The 19,651-nt window shown below is 41.6% G+C and overlaps 1 protein-coding gene and 1 pseudogene across 1 annotated transcript in view; both read right to left on the reverse strand.

Moving 5' to 3' along the window:
- RIPOR2 (RHO family interacting cell polarization regulator 2) overlaps window positions 1-19,651 on the reverse strand; it is a 227,107-nt gene that overhangs the window by 165,281 nt on the left and 42,175 nt on the right. The window lies entirely within an intron of this gene.
- LOC105721472 (large ribosomal subunit protein eL34-like) lies at window positions 6,986-9,645 on the reverse strand (annotated as a pseudogene).

A 19,651-nucleotide genomic window follows, 5' to 3' on the forward strand; every position in this document is an offset into this window, starting at 1 on the left:
ACATTCCGTCTCAAAAAAAAAAAAAAAAAAAAAAAAATTTTTAAAAGAAAAGTGTCAAATTTATTAACAGCTAAAGAAATGCTAGTGGAAGGGTTAACTGGTTCAGCCTTTTAGGATGTCAAATTAGTAATATGCTAAAATAATTTTAAAAATTCATCCTTTTGATGCAGTAATTTTATATCCAGAAAATAACAAGAAAAGAGAATATGTGCAAACATACTCACTATGGCATTATTTATAATGACAAAAAATTGCTGACAGTCAAATGAATGACAGTAAGGAAACAGTTACACGTATTGGAACATATATATGCCTTTTAATATTGTGCAACCACTTAAATTATGTTTTTAAAGATGACTAAATTATTCTAGAAAATATGATATTAAGAAACAAGAAAAAACCCACTGCATATATATCGAATGACCCCAATTTTGTGTCAAATAAGCTGTATGTATAGAAAAAATATCAAAAATTGTGGTAGGATTGCCAGTGTTTTCAATTGTTTTTGCGTGAAAATTCTCTGAATGTTCTAAAAGGTGTACGATGACTATGTATCCCCTTTCCCTTTTTTTGATATGTCTTTTAAATCATATTAAAGGTACAAGTTTCATTTAAAACAGAGAAATTCAGACCACAAGCCACTTTCAACTTCATCTAAGAGCCAATTCTATCAGATACATCACAGAAATAGAGACCAAATATTCATCTCCAATATCTAAATAAAGCAAAGGAGTTTCATATTTTGTTGTTCAAATATAAGGAAACTCAGGAGAATCATGTAATAAACATTTTCTAGTTTTGCTCATAATCTTGATGAAAGGAAAGAACCAGGTCCCGTCACCGGCACATCAGTGGTGGGAGGGTAGCTTTGCTCCTGTTGAAGGGCTGCCCTGAGGTTTTGTTGGTTTCTGTAAACACCTTGCTCTTGAAATTCTAATAATTCAGCATGTAAAAGTTTTGAGAATTACAGTCATTAGAATTTCCAAAAAAGTTACAAGTGTTCATTGAAGCGCAGAGGAAGCTTCCCTCCCACCTCCAGGTATTCATCTAAAGCGGTAATATCAGCAGTGGATGTGGGGCGGCCAGCCTGAATGTCAGTCAGGACTCCGTGGATATAGAGTTCACATAAGGGCAGTCAGGGCCAGGTGTTTATTTTGCAATGAGCCCAGGAAGGAAAAGCAGCATTCGGTCTGTTAAGCTGTGAGAATTGAAGCTTTCCTGCAACTGCCAGAGTGGGATTTTGATCTAAACTTTTAAAGTGAGAACTGCTTTAAAAACTACTGTATTGATCAAATATGAATCTAGTGTGAGTGAGTCTTTTTCATTCTACAGGCTCTGTTTTCAGGCCAACTTATTGCAGTTTCAGAAGTATTTTGTTAAGCTGAAGGTCACCAGCGGCATGGTTTTATGCATATCCCGTCACTTCACTGAGCCTGAATGTCCTCGTTTCCAATGTGAGAGTGTTTCAAGTTTAAAATTAAAGAATTCACTGAAACAAGCACGTTTATTCACTCCTCTCTGCGCTCCCACACTCCTCACATGAGTATATAAATATATATCACTTTAAGTAACTAGTATCAGGGTCTTATTTATACCAAAGGTCTTTGCATATAAAAGTCAATTGGCTCAACCAAATGGCCAAGAAAAAATGTCCCCTTCTCTCCCCAACCTCCCTGTATCTCCTCACACCAGATGGCACAGTCTCTGAAATTCTATCTTCAGCGATTTATTATCTAGGGTTAAGTTTGATAGATCTTTTTGTCACTAATGCTTCATGGTGAATGGAGGTTGGGAATATTGCTCTGGGATAAGACTGCCTAGTTTTGAATCCTAAATTCTATTTAGTTGAGAGGCCTTGGGCAGGATAGTTAATCATTCTACACTTTAGTGTCCTCATTCATAAAATGGGACTAATTTTACTTCCTTCTCATAGGGCTGTTATAAGAATTAAATAGATGACACATGTGAATTCTCAGTAAACGTTCATTCCTGTTTCTTCTGGTGGGAGAATTCCAGAGCCATGTGAGCACCCCAGACTAAGATGTGAAAATGTCCCAGAATGGAAATCATCACAGAATGCAACTGACATAAACCTCTCCTACTGCATACATTAGCTTAGGCCTGAGGTGCATGCTATTGAGATTTACCTATTTTTGGAGAAAGGTTTAACATGATTTTCTCTATTGCATGAACTATTTCCTTCCCATCCCCAACCTCCTTTTATAATGGGCCTCTCAACATTTTCTGTCACTCCTCATGAGATAATGAGAAACAACGGGCTTGATTTTTCCTCTCAGCTGTCATGGATCCTATCTATAGGCTGCAAAGATCCCCTCTCTGCTCCACTCCCACTGGCCTATTCCTGGGTAAACCGAGAACCAAAGACGGAACGCGCAATAGTTGCTTGAAATGATACAGACATTTTTTTTGCTGGTTTGTTAGCCCTAACTTGACATTCCTTTTCTGTTTTTAAAAGTCACCCTGCACATTAACTGTCCTAAGGGAGAGACCACACCCTCCTCCTTGTCATCCCAAGCCACATTAATGAGCCCACATTACCACACAGAAATGTGTCTTCTGCAAACCTGACACCAAGAGCTTCCCATTTTGAAAAGGTCCTGATAGAATTAACATGAATTGGACCTCATTCTTTTTACTGTAACCAACTATCTGGTGTTAAAAAAAGACTTTTGCAGAATTCCAAGCAAGAATTATTAATGCATGTTAATGGGAGGCCTGGGGAAAGAAACTTCCTCCATACCATGTTGGGACGCAGAGCCAAATAAATGGTCCATCTGTCATCCATATGATGAGTTTTAATTTGGAAAATTACAAGGCTAGTTTGAGTTACTGGAAGCAAGTTGGTGGTATAGCATGATAATTAAAAGCACAGGTTTTAAAACTGACAAATCTGGGTTCCAATTTCCATTTAACTACTTACTGGCTTTGTAAGTAACCAGGCTCTTAGCTCTGCATGATGCAAATAGAGATACATCCTTCAGAGAAATTAAATGAAGTTATGTAAGTAAAGCATCGGTCATCTAGTAGGAACTTAATACGTAATACTGCTGTTGGTTGGCTAGTAACCATGTTTTTGACCACTAAATATAACACTGTAGGAAAGGGAGCAAGTGGAAGAGGACAGAGCCCCAGGTGAAAGCCCTCTGCTAGGATGCATTAGAGAGCATCATGTTAGATAGGCTCCTCAGCTTTGACTATTTAAAGCAATCCAACTTTTCTCTGCCATTCCACAAACTCAGCACTGTTGCTTCAAGAGCCATTGAGAAGCTGCTGAGAATCTCAATAAACACCATGAATAACTTTAAATTACTTTCCTGTCAGCTTTGTCCAGATTCAGAAATTCACAAAGCAACAATGTGCTTCCCGATTTATCTACTGAAGTGATGTGAGTTGCACCTGTTACAGTGGGACAGCTTCCTTGGAAGGTTTTTCCATATCACCAAGAGAGCAAAATCAGGACACCTGGTCATCTAAAATGTGACCCAACATACTGTTTTACAAATACAAGCATTTTTATATAAATGGATTTTTAAAGTAGTACTCTGTGCTCCCTGATGTGAAGATGAGTTCATGAATAACCCTGTGGCTTCCCTCTCTCTTGCTCGTGTCACAGCCACAGGTGCAACTACGGTTTGTGAATTAGGAAGGCAGTTGGCCCCCCACACCTGTACGGTAAAGTGTGAATAAGGAGTGGCAGGTACAGAGCGCTGTAACTCTCCAGGTGCACAGAATCCCCTGCCACAGCCACAGGTGCAGGTGGGTGTGAAGGCAAGTGTGTTGCGGAATCCCAGGGGGCTTTTGGGCATCCGCGTTTTGCTCCGCTTCCGTTTCCCTGCCGCCACGTCGTCAGAGGCTTCCTTTGGCTTGATGTAGCCGGGCTCTGGAGAGGTAGGTGAGGTTGGCCAGGATGGGAGCAGAGAAGGTGAGTGAAGCTGGACAGAAACAGGGGAATGGAGATTGGGGCACACATGCTTTTGCTGGGTCTCTGAATGAGCACATTCATTCATTGTCCCAGTCTTCTATCTCAAATTCCTCTGCTTTACTTCTCTGTGGGATAACTTTCTCCACCTCTGTAGGAGATACAAAAACAAGGGTGGGTCTCAAATAGTTGAAATTCTTTTCTATTTTGCCTCTGGCTTTGCTTTCCTTCATTTAAACAAAAGGGTGTAGAGTTTGGATGAAAACCAACAGGGTTATAAAGAATTTTATCTTTGGATAAGGCTTTCAATGGCTGCTTTCTATGTTTTGTGAGCCTAGAGTTGCCTCATGGGTAAGTGGAAAGCACTTATCAACCCAAACAAATATTTTCCCAGGTTTCCCTCCCCATAGAGCCACAGTGGATTCTAAAAAAAAACAGTCAGCATTAATTCTTGCTTACCCTGCACACTTTTTTTCCCGTAAAGCAGAAGGAATTCCGAATGTAGGGGAGGAAAGGGATAAGTTTGAATGACAAAGAATGAAACCTAATGGAGGGAAAGGCTTTCTCTCTCCACCTCTAGGGAACATTCTCTTGCCTTTGGTATCTGCTGCCCCTCCCCCAGCACCGCAGCCCCCCAGCCCCCACTGCCCTGCACCCAGTTACGCTAGCCCGCTAGGCCTTTACCGAGCTTGCTCTGGTTCCAGAACTAGGAGTATAAATCTGTACTCAGGGGGCGCAGGGTCTCCTGGCCAGCCCTTCAACCCACTGAGCCTTGAGTCACCCACACTCCGGGATGTTTCACCTTCGTGGTTAACACTATAGACTCTGGAGCCATATTGTCCAGGGTCGAGTTCTTAGGTCTGCCACTTGCTAATGGGTACCCCTGAGCAAGTCACATAACCTCTCTGTTCCACGGTGTTGTCATCGGTGAAACAGAGAGTGTAGTAACACCTGCCTCACAGGCTTGCTGGAGGGATTCAATGAGGTACTACATCAGAGAGATTTAGAAGGGTTTCTGACAGAAAAATTCAATAAACGCTGATGATTTTTTGCACGCCTAAGGTAGCATAGAGAGGAGGGGGCTCACCTTGTCCCTTGGCACTGCCAAAGCAGAGTTTGGCAGACCTTGCACGGACCCTGAGCTGGGCCTCCTCCCCGCAGTGTTTGCCTTATGAGGAATGGACTGATGAAAAGTGACCCTAATGCAGGGTACTTGTCTCAATAGCAAACTTTTAAAGATTAATAATGTTTTAGCAATCTCTAACTTCCAAAAGATCTCTTTTTTAAGTAATAAAAGAAAACGTATTTGTGGTAAAAATCCATATATTCTATCTAGAAAGTAGAGAAAATGAAAACCAAAAACATTTCTCAGCAAATTCCACTTTGCAAAGGCTGGTCACGACCGCTGGCTTTGTACAGAGGGAAATAAAGGAATAATGGTTGTGTCTGCTTCTTGCTGCCTCCAGGATCCGCATTCTTTTAGTTCTGCTGTCTATTCAAACAAAATGAATTATTCAGGAGTTGGTGTAACTGAATGTGAATGAAACTAATTTAGTGGAGATTTCTTTTTCCGTTTCTATGTGACTCAGCTTGCTTGTAACTATCGCCCTGGTAAGATTCGTTCTCTGCTAGTGTTGCATTTTGCTAATTACATATTTCTGGGGCCAAGTGAGCTTATCATTTATTCAGACACTAAGTATTTATTAAGCCAAAGAACATTTTTTTTTCCCTTACATTTGAGCCCTATGACTTGCTTACTTGGTGGCTTACTAAGAATCAAATAAAAGTAGTTGGCTGATGTGCCTGCACTTCTGTGCGTAGAAAATGGGTACAACATATTCGTCTGTCAGATGGTCCTAATAAGGTCCCAATAAATGTGAAATAGCTCCACTAAAAACGAGCTAATAGTAAGAAAAGAAAAATAGCTCAGGGCAGTCTGCATTATGTAAGGTCTGCAAAATGTAGCAGGCCCAGAGAGACAGGAGTGTGGGACTCCATTGCATTGGGCCCCCCCATGCCTGGGGAGCAATTGTTTAAAGACATTTTGTACTTTCTTTCTCTTCCCTGCCTCACCCATTATCTTCATGTTGCTGACATTTGTGATACAAAGAACAGCATACCGCCAATCGGCGGCTGAGGTTATTTGAATGTGAATTCTTGGTGAACAAATGAGGAACTACCTCTTCTTTTTTCCTTCAAAAACTTGCTTGTAACTGCTGCTTATTGGAGCATCTCCTCAGGGAACTAGAATCTTATGTTCCTGGGTTGTTGCAGTCCTTAAACTTGGCCCAAGTAAACTCTCTACATATATTAATTTTGCCTCAGGTTTAATTTTGCCTCACTGTTCAATTCCTTTAGTTTGAACACATATAGATACATATACATATATATCTATATACAAGGATATATATACACACATATGTATATACAAGTATATATATACACACACACACAGACACACACACACACATATATATATACACACATACATATATATGGCCTCACTACTGAGGCTGTATTTCCAGAACTTCATCTTTTTAAACAAAATGACTAATTGTAATATATATGTATACGTAAGGCAAGTACCATACAAGCTTTGGTATCTGATCCTGGTTCTAATTATGGCAAAGACAGCCAGTTGTCCCCCAATACCCATTCTCCATTATCCCTTAATATTAAAGGCCTGAGTGTTAGTGGCGCAGCTGGGCCCCTGGCTGCCTGGAACAGAGACCAGCCTTTTCCGACCCTCTGCGGCGGGTGTGGCCATGGCTAAGTTCTATTCAATGGGATAGAAAGAGAAATGCCATGTGGGACTTGTGAGAAGCGTCCCTGACGGGTGGACCACCCCCTTCTTTGGTTTGCTTCCTTTCTGCTGGTAGAACAAGGACTTGCTAACTCCAACCTGAGTGGTCTCATGGACCATGAGGGAGAAGCTACGTGTGTATAATAGGGAGTGACAAAACGGAAGGAGCCATAGACCTTGACACCTTGGTGCGCCAGGTCGGCCCTGCACTATTTTTTTTTTTTTTACAGCAAGTCTTTTCATTTTTGTTACTCAAAAAAGTTTCATTTTTCATTTAGCTTTCTGACTCTGCGCCTTCAACACTTTCACAACAATTTACTGCTCCTCGAGAAGAAAAGCACGCTTGATCCTGTCGTGAACACATTTAGCACACGTGGAACCACCATAGGCCCTACTGACGCGTTTCTTCGTTTTGGACAATCCCATAAGAACGTTAGGTCTTAGAGCGGGAGCCCTCGAAGCCTGCCTGGGCACACGCCGCGTGCAGATTTTGGTGCTTTCCCAACCTTCTTGGTATAAAGGTAAACAATTCTGTTACAGGGGTTTGGGACAGCCTAGTTTTGTTACAGGCTGTATTGTAGGAAAGCCTACGTCGGTATGTCAAATGCTGGACCATTTTGAGTGCCTCCTGACAAGGTCCCCGGAAGAGCACTTCCAGCCTTTTTATACGTGAGCAAGAAAAAGAAATAAACTCCTCCATCTTGTTTTTCTCCCTTTTTTCTAACACACGTATCTGGGGCTAATACTACTGGATACATTAGACAAATTACTCCAATTTTCTAATCTGTACAGTTGGAATAATAACTACTGTCTTAAAGAGCTGTGAGGACTAAATGAGATCATGCCTTAAAGCACTTGGAGCTGGCCGGGTGGTGCACGCCAGTAGTCCTAGCTACTTGGGAGTTTTGAGCCCAGGAGTTGGAGACCAGCCCGGACAACACAGTGAGACCCCATCTCTAAAAACAACCCTAAAAAAGAGTACAGCACTTGGCATCGTATCTGGCCCCATAGTAAATGCTCATTAAAATGTAAGCTTCAATTATCATTATTATTTACGTGAATTCACCCATGATTTAGGAAATATAATCAGCCCAATAACTGAGAGGACATGTTGTAGCGATAGAAGAAAAGCGGGCCCTGTGGTCCTCCCCTTTGCCCTGGTGCCCTGGTGCCCTTGTGCCCTGGCGTCCCGACAAGGCAGACTGGTTGAGGTTTCTCTTGGTGCTCTGTGTATCCCATCACTGCTGCTGAGGTGGGCACTGCGGCCCTGGGAAGCCCCACAAGCCTCTCTGCCACCTGCCAGATCCATTTAATGGATGCCCTGGACTTGGGTCCCCTCCTCAGGAAATGTGCCCCATGCACAAGTTTTGTGACTACCAGTAGACATTTTTGTTGTAAACAATTCCAAACTGGAGAGATCTTAATTTTTTCCAGTTGGTGATAGGGAATTGACCAACAGCCATGAGGAAACAGCATTACTTAAACCATTATCAACTAGGATAGAAAGGCAGTTTTGGTGAGAAAAAAGGGGCCAGTTACTGCTTGGAATTCAAAAGCTGTTTCTCTTCTAACAGTGCCAGAAAATAACCAGAAACAGCAGTTTAGGTAAGCTGGATTCTGAAAGGCAAGAGGTGGGACCAGGGGCTTGATAGACCAAGTGATTTTTTTTTTTTAACCATTAAAATAAAAGAAGTCTGCAACTGATCAAAATCTCTTGACAACAATAAGTTGCTGACTGGCCCGGAATGTCTCAGCAGGAGCACATTGTTTCTGGAAACCCTACCCCAAGTGGATTATGAACATAAGAATGGAAGACAGTCAGTTACTCAGGACGTCCAAGCTGGCTTGCCCTGCCTTGTTCTTCATGAGGTGATGACAGGAACATTGACAAGATAAATTTGTATCCCCCGCTCCCTTCACACTTCCTATTACGGAACATGAGAAAGAGAAGTAGGGAATTCTGGGACACCCTAGACCCCTGGTTGATGTAAATCCTATAACTATCCATGGGTCCTAGGTGAAGAAACGCCAGGACTGATGTACGGGGTACTTGCATGTAGCCAACTGCAAACTAGATTTACTGATGACAATAAGTCACTCAGGGAAACTTCTAGTTTATGTTACATGATTTGGAGTGGTAGTTAATAGAATGAATGACAGAATCGGCATTCCAGGGGTATAGAAAGGCTGGAATAAGGTACTGAAAACAGGGTGAGATGTAATAGTACAGATGCCAACATCCTGCATTTGGGTTCCAGATATCAGTTGTATGAACAGAGAATGGGAAAAGTCTTGATAACAGTTCAGTGTGACAAAGACCTAGGGAACGGTGTTTGAACGGTGCGTTCAAACATTCTTGCACAGAATTCTCTTTAGGAGATTTGTAGTGTGTGTTGCATGATATTAACTAATATTTCCCTGAGTGTTTACTGCATACTGGGCCCTGTTTGAAGGCCTTCATGTATGTGCACTTATTTAATCTTTATAACAACCCTCTGTGATGGGTACCATTATTATAATTCCAGTCTAACTACAGGGAAGTGGAAGCACAGAGTGGCTAAGTAACTTGCCCAAGGTCACACAGTTGGCAGAAATGGAATTTAAAGCACTGTCTATGTTCTTAACCACTGTGTCATGGTGCTTTTTGGAAGACTCATAAAGAAACTTGCTGAACTTTGAATTAGGATTTGACATTCTTGTTTGAGAGCTGAAAACTTTTTAAAAAAGGCACTTACATTTGGTAGATCAGTGTTTCTTTAAACAATAATTTGGGAACTCATGCAAAACAGGTTATTTGACTTTAATAAAGACCAATGAAGGTGTGGTGCCTCATGCCTGTAATCCCAGCACTTTGGGAGGCTGAGGTGGGTGGATCACAAGGTCGGGTTCGACACCAGCCTGACCAACATGGTGAAACCCCAACTTTACTTAAAAATACAAAAATTAGCCGGGCATGGTGGCTCGCACCTGTAATCCCAGCTATGTGGGAGGCTGAGGCAGGAGAATTACTTGAACCCAGGAGGTGGAGTTTGTAGTGAGCTGAGATCATGCCATTGCACTCCAGCCTGGGCAACAGAGCAAGAATCCATCTCAAAAAAAAAAAAAAAAAAAAAAAGCGAAATATTGCTGTTTCGCAATAACGCATTCTGTTCAGAAAATGCAGTTGTCGTGCTGTGAGCTCTATCCTTGGCTGGCATCACCTGAAACACTCTGCTCAGCGCTGGAGAGCATGTCACAGACCAAAGACGGTTAAAAATCTAAACACAGCTACCATGTGAAGGATAGCTGATGTTGCTAGAGATGTGTCATCTGGAGATGAGTTGAGAAGATGAGATTGTTCAAGTATTTAAAGGACTTCCTCCTGTTCCTTTAAAGCAGAGGAGTCCAATCTTTTGGCCTCCCTGGGCCACATTGGAAGAATTGTCTTGGGCCACACATGAAATACACTAACACTAACGATAGCTGATGAGCTAAAAAAAAAAAAAAAAAATTGCAAAAATCCTCACAGTGTTTTTAAAAAGTTCGCAAATTTGTGTTGTGCTGAATTCAAAATCCTCCTGGGCCAGTATGTGGCCTGCAGCTGTGGCCTGGACAAGCTTGCTTTAGAGGATAGAAGTAGAATCAACAGGTCAAATTTACAAAGAAGCAAATTTCAGCTCAGGATAAAGGAGAATTTTCTAGAATATGACTGGCTGATAGTGAAGTCTTGACTGCCCAACTCTCAGCTGACTGAGCAAGAATCCTGGCTGGCTGGCACAGCCATGTGGACAGGTGTGGCTTGGTGAAAAGGGTATGGTCCAAAGGCTATGGTCAAGTCCTGGCCCTGCTCCTTACCAGCTATGTGACTTACATGCCAGCAAGTCTCAGTTTCTGTCAAATAGAGGTAATGATACACATTGCAGAGGGTTCTATAAATTGAGTCTAGGGTAGAAAGAGGTTTGATGTATAACTGACTGGTGGTGCCCTGTGGAAAATTACGTTGATGCAACAGAAACCTCTAAGTATACGCTGCCAGACAAGCTATCCCAGAGGTCATAGAACAGAGAGCCTCACAGGCCAAATTAAAAGGCTCAAACCACAAATTTGATTAAACAATTTTGAAACATATAAGGAGATGAAACGGGATAAGACAGAGTCTTTTTTTTTTATTTTATAAAGATGGGGTTTCACCGTGATGGCCAGGCTGGTCTTGAACTCCTGACCTCAGGTGATCCACCCACCTTGGCCTCCCAAAGTGCTAGGATTACAGGCGTGAGCCACCACACCCGGCCAAGACAGAGTCTTTTAAGATGCTTACAATAGGGTTACAAGTGAGGTGGAAGGTCCACACTACATAAAACCTGGGGTGAGCAGTGTTCACAAGACAAAGACTGACGCTAAACTGCTAAGAAACAGATTGCGTCCCTATGTATAAATGTCCTTGCCATTTAGTCATTACGTAGGGCACACACCACATGGGATAAATCAGAAGGCCTCAGAGGTTTGGCAATGTCTTCAGTGTTCGTAATATCATCTTTAAATAGAAGATTCTAAACTCCAAACTGGTAATGCCGATAATCATAAATAAACCAGGCCTATACTGCCTTGTTATCCACAGATGGTTCCTGTTTTTCCCTCATACTTATCTCGGGGTCTTGCTACAAACTGCAGCTCTGAAATTGTTTTAGAAGATGCATCGAAGAGTCTCACTAACTGATGATTGGTCTGTCAGACTCTACTCAAAGACAGAATTGGGATTTTCAAGACTCTTTCAGTTCAGAAGTAGACTTCATAAAAGTAGAGCTTAACTGAAGATCAAGAAAATAAGAACTAATATAACCTAGGGCTAAAATAACTGACCATACTGTGGTTAATGTTCTATTGTGAATAGCTTCTTTTTATTATTTATTTATTTATTTAGAGACAAAGTCTCTCTCTGTCACCCAGGCTGGAGTGCAATGGTGCAATGTTGGCTCACTGCAACATCTGCCTCCCGGGTTCAAGCAATTCTCCTGCCTCCGCCTCCCGAGTAGCTGGGATTACAGGTGCCTGCCGCCACACCCCACTGATTTTTAGTAGAGACAAGGTTTTGCCATATTGGCCAGGGTGGTCTGGAACTCCTGACCTCAGGTGATCTGCCTGCCTCAGCCTCCCAAAGTGCTGGGATTACAGGCATGAGCCACCATGCCCAGCTATTGTGAATTGCTTCTTAATCTATCTTTATCTTTCAGTTGAACACGCTTCCAGTTGGTATCTTGTTCCAACTGACCCATTGGATTTCAGATACATACCTTATAAAAGATACGATAAACTGTCAGACTCAAAGAATAATGATTATGCAGAAAACACATATCGGCTCGACCGTCCCCCACCACCTGCCCGACATCTGGTTGTGTGTGTGTGTGTGTGTGTGTGTGTGTGTGATGATCATGCTCTTAGAACTTCCATTTTCTCTCGCCATCATGCCTTGTCCTTGCCATGTTTATGTTATAATCATCCAGAACAGGGTTGGTTCGCTTGTATCTTCCTTTGGTATCTTCCTTTGGTAAACAAAGTTTTATTGCCCATTCATTTACGTATTATCTAGCAGCAGAACTGAGTAGTTGCAGCAGAGACTATATGGACCAAAAAACTGAAAATATTTACTATCTGCCCTTTTACAGAAAACCTTTGGCAATGTCTAATCTAGATTTTAACGGTGTATTGCTAATTTTAAATATATACCATATTCAGACAAGTCAACTAGTTTTTCCTCTACACTGATTCTTGAACCCTGCATCTTCATCTTTCTTGAACTCATTATTTATTTTGTTGAAGTTTATGCTGCCATCATTCTTTCAAAAAGATGCTATTGGTGATACGTATCTGCTGAGTTTTAATATAAAAAGTCATGTTATTTAATTTCTAGGGTCATTGTTTGCTTTATTTTCGTGGTTGTAGTATCTTAAACTTCTTTGAGAAAAATTGTTACATTTGTAATACTTATAAGTATATATTTTACTTATACTAATTGTACTTTTCTTAAAATTATAAGATTTATAAAATAAAAAAGATATATATTGATTTTACTCTTAGAATAGCAGGTAAACACTATGCAGAGTGCATTTAGTAAGTTTTGTTATTTTTTGTTTTTTTTTTTCTGAGATGGAGTCTCTCTATGTCACCGAGGCTAGAATGCAGTGGTGCAAACTCAGCTCACTGCAATCTCCGCCTCCCGAGTTTAAGCGATTCTCCTGCCTCAGCCTCCTGAGTAGTTGTATCTGCAAGCGTGCACCACCACGCCCAGCTAATTTTTTGTATTTTTAGTAGAGATGGGGTTTCACCATGTTGGCCAGGATGGTCTCAATCTTTTGACCTAGTGATCTGCCTGACTCGGCCTCCCAAAGCGTTGGGATTACAGACCAGAGCCACCGCGCCCTTCCAAGTTTCTTTACCTTTTGTTGTGATGTAGTTATTTGCATAGGTTTACTATTGAAGACATTTTGTTGTGTCAATGTAAATAGGCCAAATGCAGCGAAACATATCAAAAATTAAATCCCCACTCTCAATTCCTGGACATTTTCTCAAATGAAAGAGTTGGCTTATCCAAAATGATGTTTGTAGTCATATTGTAACGTGTGCTTTTAGCAATAATGTCTCAATGTGCTGAAAAGATAAAGGTCTTAGTTTCTGGACGTGTCAAAGGACAAGACCAGATCAACTTTAGTAGGTGGATATTTGCCAAACTATCACTGATAACGCTTCTAAGGATGTACAAAAGATACGCAGCAAATAAGAAGTCAGTACCGAAAGAGGAGCTCGGACATTGCAGACAGTTAGAGCTGGTGACAAAGATGTGATACCTGGACGCTTGCAGCTTCATATGGCCTCATGGTCTCCAGAAGCCACAACCATGAGTCATACCCTGGGGCTTCTGAGAAAGCAGATTGATGGGACTTATGTTGATATGAGTGAATAGTTTAAAAGCCGCAGTTTCAATATTGTTTACTATGATGGTGATGATTTATAGTTTAAACTTCTCTGTATGATGTATTAGAATGAGAGAACTGAATACTCTAAGGGTGACTCATAGTGTGCATTTGTTGCATTGTTTGAGAATATTCAGTTATGCTGTAGAAGGAAAAAAGAAATGGGATATGTCATAAGCTCATAAGATGTGTTAAGCAGTTAGTAGAGCATGTGTATGTTAAATATAGATAGAAAAGAATGGATGGGCCAGCAGAGTCCTAATATGTTATGAGACCATAAATACACACGAGGCACTTGGGCACTAAATGTACATCAGACATATGAAGCGCTAAGTACACAATAAAATCCAAATACTCAGGATACGTAAAGTATGCATGTGCACGCCATGTTCATAACACTTCAGTTTGGCCGGCCATTGGTGGTACCTAGCATGACCCACATGTTCTCTGCCCAAAACACACATAAAACCCACGGCTGTTCAGTAGTCTAATCAATGAGCGACGAGTGTGGCCAGCATACATGGCCCTGTTCCTGTGTCTTTCTGACAAGCATGTGTCATTAGCCCGGGCACCTTCTGCTGGTAGAGCCCTTGCTCAAACCTCAGGTAGGTCTGGTCTTCAGAACCACGGCTTCAGTGTTGGAGGCTGATGCAGCTGAGAGAGAGGACGTAAACTTTGCACACCCTAGGATTCAGATAATATTATCCTTTCACTCCACTCGCTCTTTATCTTACGTTACCGTACCAAGTCTCTTCTTGCTATGTATTTTAAATTGTTTTAATAACCTATATGATTTGAGAATTTTAATTTAGTCAATGAGCCATTCTGTTGTGTGACTTCTTGTGCAGCTTGTCTGGTAGGTATACTAGGAGGTACATTGCAACAAGGTAATTTCCCACAAGATAGACAGAATCCAGAATTCTGGAAACCTCAACCAGCTAGTTACTAGGATTATGTCCCCCTACTAGGTAATCAAGGGACATCTATGCACAGTGGCTGAAAGCCATTCTGAAATCCTACCTATGGGTTTAGGTTTATGGAATTTCATAATCAAACCTCACTGGGCCCCCAGTGTGTGGGCCTCTTGGAGCCCTGAGAAGTCCTCTGCTTAGATTAGGTGGCCCCCAAAACTGGTTAAGTGGCCTTCATATTTCCCAGACCCATATCCAAACCTCAGCCTAAATGGTTTTAATGAAGCCCTCAAGGGAAAAAAAGAACAGCATCCTGGAGACAGCTGGCCAAGGGAAGAGTTAGGGGAGTTGGTCTAACCCGCTTACTCCAGACCTTCTGTGGAAGTTAACTCCATCCAGCCCCGCATCCCTCTTCTTGTACCTGATTTCTGGGATAACAGAGAATTCCACAGAGAGAATTCACATGGACTCAGAGTTTCAATTCATTTTGCATCCACTGTGACATTTTAAAAGCTCTGGCTCTTGGCACCAAAGCCCTAGGGGGCAAGACAGGGAGCCTGACACTCCTCCTGGTGGTCAGAGTGTTGTATTAACAGGGTTTTGCTAAGAATCGGTGCACTGAGCTAGGAAAGCATATGATAACGGTGTTTTCTGAAGAGCTCTGCACAAAACAAGGTACTGTAAAAGGAGATCCTTTCTGTGGAGGCCACTTGGCTTGAGTGACCTCCATAGTCCATTCTAAATCTTAGCTCTCATGAAATTTTAGTAACTTATCACACAGATTACAGGTACTCTCCATTTTACATGGTTCCGATATGCACAAATTTGTTCCTGATAAACAACTTCAGCAAAGTTGCAGGATAGAAAATCAGTGTCCAAAAGTCACTAGCATTCCTATACACCAGCAACAGCTAAACCAAGAACCATATCAGAAAGGCAGTCGCAGTCACACTTGCCACAAAAAGAATAAAATCCCTAGGAATACAGCTGACCAGGCAGGTAAGATCTCTATGATGAGAATTACAAAACACTGCTCAAGGAAATCAGAGAAGACACAAATGGTGAAACATCTCACGCTCATGGATAGGAAGAATCAGTATCATTAAAATGACCATATTGCTCAAAGCAATTTATAAATTCAATGCTATTCCTATCACACTGCCAAAGACATTCTTCACAGAACTAGAAACAACTATTTTAAAATTTATGCAGAACTGAAAAAGAGCCCAAATAGACAAGGCAATCCTAAGCAAAAAGAACAAAGCTGGAGGCATCACATTACCAGACTTCAAAATATACTTGCAAGGCTACAGTAACCCAAACAGCATGGTACTGGTACCAATCTGGATTTACATATAAAACCTCACGATTTTAAAAGGATGACAGCAATTCAAGCTTAAATATCCTATGAGCCAAGCAAACAAAGTGCCAGCAGGGAATGGCCTTTACTGCAAAACGCCTACAGTAAGGACATCTTTGAATGGAAGACACGTTTGTTTGTTGTTTGTATTTCTGTCAGGTCAATAGTGATATTTCTTATGGAGTTTCTAATTGTGTTTATTTGATCTTCTCTGTTTTCTTCATATTTTATTTTTTCAAAAAAACACCTCCTAGATTCATTGATCTTTTGAATGGATTTCACATCTCAGTTTCCTTTAGTTCAGCTCTGATTTTTGTTATTTCTGGTCTTCTGCTACCTTTGAGGTTGATTTGTTCCTGCTTCTCTAATTCTTTCAGTTGTGAAGTTAGATTGCTGATTTCAGATCTTTCTAACTTTTTGATGTGGGCGTTTAGTGCTGTGAATGTCCCTCTCAACACTGCCTTAGCTGTGTCCCAGAGATTCTGGTATGGTTTATCTTTGTTCTCATTATTTTTGAAGAATATCTTGATTTCTGCTTTAATTTCATTATTTATCCAAAAGTCATTTAGGAGCATCTTGTTTAATTTCCATGTAATTGCATGGTTTTGAGCAATTTTTACAGCCTTGAGTTCTGTTTTTATTGTGCTGTGGTCTGAGAGTGTGTTTGGTATGATTTTGGTTCTTTTACATTTGTTGAGAATTGTTTTATGAACAGTTGTGGTCAATTTTAAAGTATGTGCCATGTGGCGGTGAGAAGAATGTATATTCTGTTGTTTTGTGTGGAGAGTTCTGTAAAGGTTTATCAGGTCCATTTAATACTATGTTGCCTCTGTGTCCTCAATATCTTTGTTAATTTTCTGCCTTGATGATCTGTCTAATAGTGTCAGTAAAGTGTTGAAGTCTCCCACTATTATTGTGAGGGAGTCTATGTCTCTTTGTAGGTCTCTAAGAACTTGCTTTATCAATCTGGGTGCTCCTGTGTTGAGTGCAGATATATTTAGGATAGTTAGACCTTCTTGTTGAATTGAACTCTTTACCATGTATAATGCCCTTGTCTTTTTTTTTCCTATCTTCGTTTGAAATACGTTTTGTCTGAATTTAGGGTTGCAACCTCTGCTTTTTTTTCTGTTTCCATTTGCTTGGTAGATTTTCCTCTGTCCCTTTATTTTAAGCCTATGAGTGTCACTGCATGTGAGATGGCTCTCTTGAAGACAGTATACTACTGGGTCTTGCTTTTTTATCCAGCTTGCCACTCCATGCCTTTTAAGTGGGGCATTTAGCCCAATAACTTGGTTTTCATGGAAGAAGTTACTGTGGTGTGTGTGTGCGTGTGTGTGTGTGCCTGTACATGTGCACATGCTCACTTTCAGTAATTCAAGATGTATCCTTAATCAGAGGTCTTCAGACTGTGACCTGAGGGCCAAATTCAGTCTACCAACTGTTTGTTTGTTGTAAGCAGAGTTATATTGGAGAACAGTCATGTCCCTTTGTTAATGTATTGTCTACGGCTGCATTCACATTACAATGGCAGAGTTGAACAGTGTCACAATTTGTATATCCCCCAAAGATGACAATATTTACTATCTGACTCTTTGAGAGCAATTCTGCTAATGCCTGCTTTAAATTTTGATTTAGTATCATTTTAAAAATCTCATTAAATTTTAGGAGACTATTTGATGAATTAAGTTGTAGTTGAGCCCAAGATAAGAGTTGATTCTGGAGTTAACTGGTACCTAACATTTCATTCAGAGGGCATTCCTTTGGCTAGCTGTATTGTTCTTTGCTAAATGTAAGCTCCCAGACAAAGGTATGACACGTAGTAATTTCTGAGTTACAGTAATTGGGAAACAAGTAATTTCCAAAGTGTAGGTTTTTCCGGGTGATGGGAATAAGAGGATGTGAGGAACTGGACTCTGAGACTGAGGAGGATACACCAAGCAGACAGGTTAAAGGAATATAAAGGGGACGTTAGGGAAAGAGAAGACTCAGCTTCTATTTTGTAAATTAGTGAAAGTCTGGCCCAACACAAATCAAAGAAAGTACAGGTCAGGAAATACCATTGGAAGGTCTGATCACATTTCTCTGAAGCATCTTAGAGTACATCATAATATAGAACCTTATTTCGTCAGAAACACCGTGGGATAAGCCATGAGGAAACTGGGTTGTTGAAGCCATTTGCAGGTACCGTGGTGCTGAGACCGCTTCTGATCTGTGGCAATGACTCTCATCACCACTGCTGCTCCCTAGCCCACTTTTGCTTTTTCTACCTTTATTCTCACCTGTAGAAGCAGAAAGAACAAAAAACTTGAAGGATGTGGGAGAAGACGTTGGGGTACTTGTGAGAGCAATGGGACGTGGACTTGGGTGTCTGCGGCCACCAGAAGGCAAAGTTTTGAGTTGGGAAACCTTGGGTGGAACAGTGTTTCCTGGCTCCCTGGACCAGTGCTGATGACTGAGCACCATGACACCTTACATACCAGAAATATACTCCAAGGATCCTAGGCTGGTCTACGCTTGCCCCATCTCTACTTGAGCTTTATCTTAAAACGAGGATTATCTCTGTCTCTCTCTTCTCACTTCTTGGATGTACAGTGAACCCTGACGGCCAATTGAGCTCACATTTTGTTTAGACATTGTACTGTGATAACAGCTGGTGCTGCCCCCAGTGTCTGTGGCCAACCATCCTCTCTGCCACGCAGAACTTGGTTGCTGAGGCCACTAGGGGATACTCTAAATCCAAGGGAGCCATCTGGTTCAGAGGAAGAAGGGCTGGGAACTGGGCCTGAGCTACCCATTTGGAGGCTTTTTCTTTCCTCTCTGCATCATCATCTCTTCTTATTATGAGGGTTTTGCCCTGGAGAGCAGGACCCCAGCCTTAACAGGCTCCCTGGCTTTGCTGTTTGCTTTCCATCTAAAGGAGCCCTCAGCCTGGGAGTGCACAGAGAAGATCTTCCCTGGGGTGGACGTGGCTGCAGAGGAGGGCGAGGCTCCAGCAGTGGGAGCTGCTGGAGGGGCGATGAACTGTCTCAAAGGGTCCATCAGGATAGAAGAGAAATGGTCCCAGAGGAAAGCCATTTGGTTGGATCAAGTGTGCTATCCCAGGGCGCCATCACTGGGGGAGGGGAGTAGGGGCAGGCAGCCATGGGGAGGGAGGACTCTGGACAGCCAGGCCTTGCCCGGGAAGCTGCCAGTCCCTGGAACTGAGCCCACCCTTTGTCCACAGCTTGTCATCCTCTAGATTCTGTGCTGTAGGAGCATCGGGGCAGTGAACTAGGGATGAAGGTGGCAGGGCCGCAGTCTTGCACGACTCCACAAAGCTCTGCTTACAGAGAATACAACATACAAAGCACCTCTTGTATGTGCTCAAGTAATTCTTTATTTCCTGAACCATTTTTATAAAGTTCATAGTAATCCCCAAGGGATATTTTTGGTGACTATAAATACAGATGTTTCTATGAAGATCTAATCTAATATCCCAAATCTACCCTCAAATCTTCAACTAGGGTGATATTTTTAACCTAGAAATCGGATTCCTTCATTCCATGCTTAAAGTCTTTCAGTGTTTCTTCATTGCCCCTAGACAAAGTGCAAACTGCTTATCATTTTTCATGTGGCCTTTCACCACCTGGGTTCTACATATTTTTCAGGTCTCATCTATAAACTGTGGGCAAAAAAATACAATAAACAAAA

Source organism: Aotus nancymaae, unplaced genomic scaffold (genome assembly GCF_030222135.1).
Source record: "Aotus nancymaae isolate 86718 unplaced genomic scaffold, 86718_ANA_hifiasm-v0.15.2.pri h1tg000051l, whole genome shotgun sequence".
Lineage (NCBI taxonomy): Eukaryota > Metazoa > Chordata > Mammalia > Primates > Aotidae > Aotus > Aotus nancymaae.